Below are 7,449 nucleotides of genomic sequence, written 5' to 3'. Positions count from 1 at the left end.
ACCTTATCTTAACATCCTTCTTGGATTGAAGGTACTTCAATGTCTCATGGTCTGTGTAGACCACGACTTTCGATCCTATTAGGTAGGGGCAAAATTTATCAATGGCATAGATTATTACTAGCATTTTTTTCTCTATTGTAGAGTAGTTAAGTTGAGCTATTAACGTATTGGATAAAGTGAGGATGTTTATTGATTCGTTAACCCAAAATAGTATCTATCGCATAATCCGAATCGTCATACATAACCTCAAATGGAATATTCCTATTTGAAAGTTGAATGATGGGTATCAAGGTTAACTAGGACTTAAGCTGGTTAAATGGAGAGAAACGTGTCTCTAAGAAGTTGAAAAGAATATCTTTGCTAAAGAGTTCACATAAAGCCTTTAAAATCTTTTTGAAATTTTTAATGAATCTATGGTAGAAATCTACATTGTGATGTTATGTGTGGGTTGATGAATGGATATCCAGGGTTAATTTACTTTTTATTATCACGAGGTGACTTACATGTTTATTTATGATTATGCGATGTGTACTATTATTTATTTTAGGCCGTTAGGCCACAATTGCATAGTAGGAAATTAGATATCCATTCTTAACTCTATAATATTAATTCCTTATTTTTTTTCAAAATAGAATGATATATATATATATATAGCTATTTTGTGAACTGTTAAAGAGTTTGTGAATACCGAAAAGGATAATTTATCATATCATCTGGAGTGATATATTATGTTGGGATGTATGGTAGGGACAACCAAGCTCATACGTGATATGGGATGTGTATAAGAGTGGTGTCACAAATAGAATCTGTGTTTATTTCTTTTTATCTCTACTAATGAACTTGTAATGTTAGGTAGTCATACACGAATGGGATTGTATAATGGGAATCACATGCACGCCTGATAGGCATAGATGAAGATGATTAATCAATCATCACTAACAATCTAGAGTAGTCGAACATTCTAACATATTGAAAAGAGACCCGTTGCTTACAGTCATGTCAAACCACCAGCTTGAACTGAATAAATTATCCCGTAAATATGGTAATATATCGATCAGCCATAAAATCAGACTAATACTTTATTATTGAAACATCATATCTTGATTGGGACTGATCTAGCCATATAATCCCAACTCTCTAATTTCACTACTCTACCATTGTGTGTTATATATCTATTACCTTATTTTGGATTATAAAATGAAATGCATGTTTACTATTTTTATTTTATCAATTAGATTCGTGTAAAAAGAAAATATTATAGTAAGTACTGTTGATTGATGTAATGTGAATTTTTAACTGTTTAGTTTCTCGTCCCTAACTATATGTACCAGTTAATCGTAATTCATTATGTAAAACTTTGCATGTATTAAAATGATTTAGAATGCTTACTTGTTCATGTTAGGATAAGGTTGTTGGCAAGAATTGTTTATTTCCATACTGGGTAACTATTGTTACTCACTCTTTCTTTCTCATTTTTTTAGTTCCATGTTCTGTACTTTACGAGACAGGTGTAAAGTAGCGTTAACAAGTGACGATCACTTGGTTGGTCAAATAAACTACCAAAGCTCATTACTTGGTTAGTATTGGGGCTATACCCCCTAACAGTGTCAATTCGTCTAGGTGGTATTATAAATTTTAGATTGAGGATTAGAACTTTTGTTAGAGTGAGAAGTTTTAGTAGAATCCTTTATATTATTTACTTCTTCCACACTTTAATCTACCTAATATTGTTAGATGTATATAAGCTTCCACTATTATTTATTTTATTATATATATGCAGGATATCATGTGTATGGTTTAACAGGTATTTAACACCTTGGAATGCGAATATAAATAGAGGAAACCATGCCAAAATTTCGAGGCGCCACCTAATACGTTGAGATTTGACATGGGGTTTTGTGTTAGTATTTCGTTTTTTATCGAAGAAGGAAAAGATAACATTGTCATCAAGATCTTCGCAAATCATCTGATCGTTTCGCACATCAGTCTCATCCAACTTCGATTTCTACGCAAATCACCTTGATTCCTACACTATGCACTTCGAATTCTATGATGTTCCTTCATTTTCAATAGCCACGATTTTGGTTGGGGGCTTACAATTTCTATTGGTAATAGTAGATTTGGAAATTTGCATTTAGGATTTTTATCAAAATGGCAATGTTATTTGAAAATGTAGATTTTTTTTCATTTATTTCAAAATTCAGGAAGACTATATGTGTTTGATGTGTTTTAATCGTGTTTTTAACAATTGACATGTGGGTGGGATAGTGTATCGAAGAATCGATGAACAATCTAAAATATTAGAAGAAAATTCAATTTTCGTGTAGGCTATTCAGTGTTGTCGATAGTACTAGTGGTGCCATCGTTACTTGCAGCAAACCATTCTGGTTTTGCCATCGCTAGCTGCTGTTAGACCTGGTTTTGGCAGTTTGGTTCCGTCCATCTGCTAGGACCCTGGGTTAACCCAAATTTTTTGATTTTTGAACTAAAATAATAAAAATGAATTTTAAAGTTGAGAAATAATTTAATATTCAATGAAGTTATTTTGGTTGATAAATATTGGAAAATAAGTTGTGTTTGAAAAGTTGAAAAGTGTGAATATTGAGAAAAGGGGATTAAACGGTAAAATGCCAGAATCACACCCGAGGGGTGATGTCCTCATTTTATATTATGATGATATATATGGGTTGATTAACGGATATCCAGGGTTAATTTAGTTTCTGTATTCACCAGGTGACTTGCATGTTTATTTACGATTATGTGCTGTGTATTATTATCTATTTTAGAACATTAGGCCACAATTGCATAGTAAAAACTGGATACCCATTCTCAACTCTATAATATTAATTTCTTATTTGTTTAAAAAAAATTATATATATATATATATATATAAGGTTAATTTAGTTTCTGTATTCACCAGGTGACTTGCATGTTTATTTACGATTATGTTCTGTGTATTATTATTTATTTTAGAACATTAGGCCACAATTGCATAGTAGAAACTGGATATGCATTCTCAACTCTATAATGTTAATTTCTTATTTGTTTACAAAAAAAAATGATATATATATATGGGAAGGGACCAGCGGACAAATTTTGGGACAAAGATCCATATAAATTATATGGATCGTTGGATCATGATAGATATAATGGCGTAGATCGGATTAAGAATTTAATAACCCACATGAGATTTTTCTCTCTTAAAAGTTTTAGAAATTATAAACACCTCCTCGAACAAATTAGATTTCTCTCTTCTCCTTCGTTTCGCCTTCTCTAACTCAAACCCTATCAGATTTCTCTCATCTCTTTGCAAAAACTGCGATCTAGAATCTCTTAGATCTATGTAAGGAAATTAAGGAGAAAGAGAGTGGTAGCCACGAAGGTAAAGGAGGTTCTCCTTCGACTCCACAATCGATCGATGGAGATGAAGATCGATATCGAAGCTACGAACGTTCCATCGATGAAGAACAAACTAAAATCTTAACCATCAAGGATTATCTAGAAGATCTCGATCAGGTCTGGTTTTGATCTTAGTTTCCCCTAAAAAAAATTCTTAATTTTCTTTTATTCAATTTTTAACTAAATTTCTATATCAGTCCGAAGATTCTCTGGTTAATCTTCTCCAAAATCTTGTTGACATGGATATTACATTTAAGGCTCTCAAGGTATAAATTTGAAATCGATTTCTCGATCTCGATCTCCTACGTTCATCCTTTTTATTACATTTTTTTGTTTTTGTTTTTTTAAATTCTAGAAAACAGATATAGGAAGGCATGTAAATCTTTTGAAATATTAGGTTTCTTATTTTACTCTCAAATTTTACTAAAATTGACTGATTTAAGCTCTGTTTCTTAGAATTCATTTCACAATGAAGATGAACTTAAATGATACGAAAGATTTACGTGAACGAAATCAAGGTGTAAGAGAACTTCATTCACTCTTAAGAGGGAAGGTTGGTGGGTACATTGTGTTTAAAGTTGTGGAGAAGGACATTATAGATGGAAAAGTAGATTTGTGCAAAGTAGATAATAGAACTCCCTATACACAATACATGAACTACCATCTCATCCTCGCATCGGCTTCTGGTTTGAGGTATAAAACAATGCATTTTTTTTCCTTCTAATTTTACTCTCACTATTATGAGTTTACTAAATTTTGATTAATTCCTTCATAGATATATTCTTGAAGGGAAGAAAACAATGAATCCATTTCTTCTTGGTTTCTATGCTTGGAAGGAGTCTACAACATTACATGGAATACTTAGAACGATTGAGAAAAAACAATTTAACAAAGGAGATGGTTGATCTTAAAGGGGAGCTTCATGTTTCATTTGCAGATCTTTTGAGATGCTTGATGAGCTTAGAAGGGAACAAGAGGGGAAGATTTACGTCTACTCTTACAGTATCTCTTGAGAACCTATATCTTACAAACACCTTGTGGAAGGCTTAAGGAATTCTCGTCGTCAGATTCAAACAAAAAATCATACCCATCTAATACTCTTCATGAGATAAAAACAGGTATTTTTTAACAATAAATTAATTGTTCAAAAACTTCAAACCTTGATCCAATTCAACTTTAAGACTTGGTTCAATCTTTATTTGAGACTTGAAAGGTAGTCAAAGTCTTAATGGATTATAATTTTTCCTAATTGGGTATTTCTTTGCGAATCATACAGAAGATGGGTTTATGATCCATTGTAGACAATGGAAGTGCAATCAGAATCTGTGGAGGCGTGAAGGAGGGAGAAAACAGAGTCCAATACTTCTGATTAATGGGTACTCTATAGAGAATTTTTGGCTACCAACCGAACCAAAAGATTTGATTCGATCTTTATTAGAAAATGGGCATGAGGCATGGTTACTTCAACCAAGATTAAACCCTCTCTATCCTTCAAATGACTTCATGATCGAAGATATTGCAAAGTTCAACATCCCTGCTAGTAAAAATAAAAATGATTAAGAATATTTAACTTTAGAGTCTTAATTACCCAGTTGATCATCGTGAGCTATTCTCATCGATAACTATTTTTGTTGCAGCAATAAAAGATTGATAAGTTTAATGGGCCATACGTAAAAGTGCATGTGGTTGCACATTGTGTTGGAGGCTTGTCGATTCACATTGCTCTCATGGGTAGCCATGTCTTTATGAACCATATAACATCTCTGTGTTGTACTAACTCTTCTATGTTCTTCAAGCTCAACACCTTTTCTTTAGTTAAGATGAGGCTCCTTCTCATCCCGGTAAGTCTTCTACATGTCCCTCTCACAAACACACATAACATTTTGGTATTATGCATCGAAGGTTACACCTTTTTGGTCACGTTGTATCTAAGAGGGTGAGATTCCTCCCGTGTAGCGGAGTTGAACTCAAGAACCATTATCCCTACCTTTAAGAGTTCCTTGTATTGGCATTTGGTTATTGTTGTCAGAAATAGTGGTTACGACACACGCACTCTTGGGATAACATGCATTTTTATATGTTTTTACAAGTACATACATACATACGTAAAGAAATAACTAAGTCTGAATTTTCTGTCTCCAACCTACAGATCTCAATGAGGATACTAGGCAAAAACAGAGTTTTACCAATGTTCAAAAACCTCAAAGAGAAGTCGTCCTCGTTGCCTCGAGAACCAACTCTTTTCAAGGGTATGGTTCGAACTAATTTGGATCTTTTAGGCCTCTATTCTGACCAACAAATATGGGAGGTAAGACAAAACTGATTCTAATCTTCTAGTAATCATCATGTCAGACCTCTCATTCTCATTTGGGTTTGTCCAACAGTAAGTGATGAAGGAAACAATTGGAGTGCTGGGTAGTGCCAATTATTCAGCCTTGGAAAAGTACTACTTAAGAGAAATAGAATTGTTCTAGATGAAGCAACGGCGTCAATTGACTCGACAACAGATGCAATTCTACAGAGAGTTATTAGGCAGGAATTCTCAAATTGCACTGTGATAACCGTAGCTCACAGAGTTCCAACTGTTATAGATAGCGATGTGGTCATGGTCCTCTCATATGGTATGATACCTCTTATGATTAATTTTCATTTAAGAATTAATGCAATATTATTACATAAGTATTGGTGTATCAATATCTTTGTTAATCATAATTATGTCAGAATGGATTCAGATTTTGTGAGGATGGTCTCCAAAGTACAAACAATTCATAAGAAAATCTAATAGGATATTCATGTGGATGTTATTTGCGGGAGTAGAATAAGCATAGAGTAAGCCACAGTGAGTTGGTCTAGATGTATTCCTCATCCTTACACCGTGCCAGTATACCTACCGCAGCCACCTGTTCCAGAACGAAATGCTGACAAAACAACCAATTTTAGCTATACAGACAGATTTTAGAACATATCCAATGGAGGTTGCCATAAACAAAAATTTTCATTTTAAACTTGTGCAGATAGAAGGGTTTTCATTTTAAACTTGTCCTTAGTCCCTTTTTACTTGTTCAATATTTGCAGATCTTAGATGATACCTTCGCATCCCAGATGCAACAGTTGCTTCGAAATGCACTACAAGAGAAAGATCTTGAGCCACCCAGATCAATAATGGAAGTACGATCAGTGCTATGCAAGGATGCTGTGAATCACACCGAGTCCAACTACTTTCGTTAGACTTGACGCATATGTATATATACATCGACTTTTCCAAGTACAAGCTTGAGGAACTGAGAGAAACAGAAGTTACTGCTTTCTATAATATATGATTTTGGTTAGCTTTTGATACATTAATGAAAAGGATTGGGAACTAGCGACGTGGGAGAAACACCGGATGCTATAATATATGTTTTCGGTTGGATTTTGGGACACAAGTGAGATGGTACGTCATTTATCTGTAACTGGCAACATGGGCGTCCATACGAGTAATATGACATTTTAAGCACAAGTTCTACCATACTTCTACTAATAGAAAGGTCAACTCAGCTCAAGTTGATTGGTTCGATATCTGCCTTCAGTTGCAGTTTCATTTTTTTTTGTAACTAAGTTCTTAAAACATCATGTAGAATACTTAGAAATTGATCATCTTGTATATTCTCTTTATTCAATTTTCAATGGCTTTGTTTTCTTGTTTCATATTTTTCTGAGTTTGATCAGATTGCATGCCCTAGATAGCAACAACAGAAAAAGGTTAATAAAAAAAAAGAATGGAGATCGGATAACTGAAAAACCCTTTTAGTTTTCTTTATTTTCTCTACACAAGGCATACTCACACAAAACACTAGAGGGTGCCTAGTAGAAGTAGAAAAGATGCCCTCGTAAACATGTTGGTAATGCCTCGTATAATACCCACCTCAATGCAAGCTATTGAGTTTGGGAATAAAATTGTTGTAACAAGGCATTTGCCATCATTGTTGTCGTATACAATAGCTGCAGCTTGAGGTTATAACTTATTAGGTATAAAACTGAAACTATGGTGTGGAAGGATGTTTGATATTT

At 33.7% G+C, this 7,449-nt stretch overlaps 1 long non-coding RNA gene across 5 annotated transcripts; it reads left to right on the top strand.

The window, feature by feature from the left end:
* Positions 1-3,251: 3,251 nt before the first annotated feature.
* LOC147381142 (uncharacterized) lies at positions 3,252-7,063 on the top strand. 5 transcript variants are annotated; one of them, XR_015174749.1, is made up of 7 exons: positions 3,252-3,516; positions 3,597-3,665; positions 3,856-4,092; positions 4,337-5,240; positions 5,549-5,707; positions 5,784-6,020; positions 6,475-7,063. It is a non-coding gene; the product is annotated as an uncharacterized LOC147381142 (long non-coding RNA). The 5 variants fall into 5 exon arrangements; XR_015174748.1 differs by having other exon boundaries at positions 3,856-4,517; positions 4,676-5,240; XR_015174750.1 differs by having other exon boundaries at positions 3,856-4,775; positions 5,037-5,240.
* The last annotated feature ends 386 nt before the right edge of the window (positions 7,064-7,449 follow it).

This window comes from Akebia trifoliata, unplaced genomic scaffold, assembly GCF_017979445.1.
Source record: "Akebia trifoliata isolate Shusen 1 unplaced genomic scaffold, ASM1797944v1 Contig00726, whole genome shotgun sequence".
Lineage (NCBI taxonomy): Eukaryota > Viridiplantae > Streptophyta > Magnoliopsida > Ranunculales > Lardizabalaceae > Akebia > Akebia trifoliata.
The sequence above is the reverse complement of the archived record's forward strand: the minus strand, read 5'-3'. Positions and strand labels throughout refer to the sequence as shown.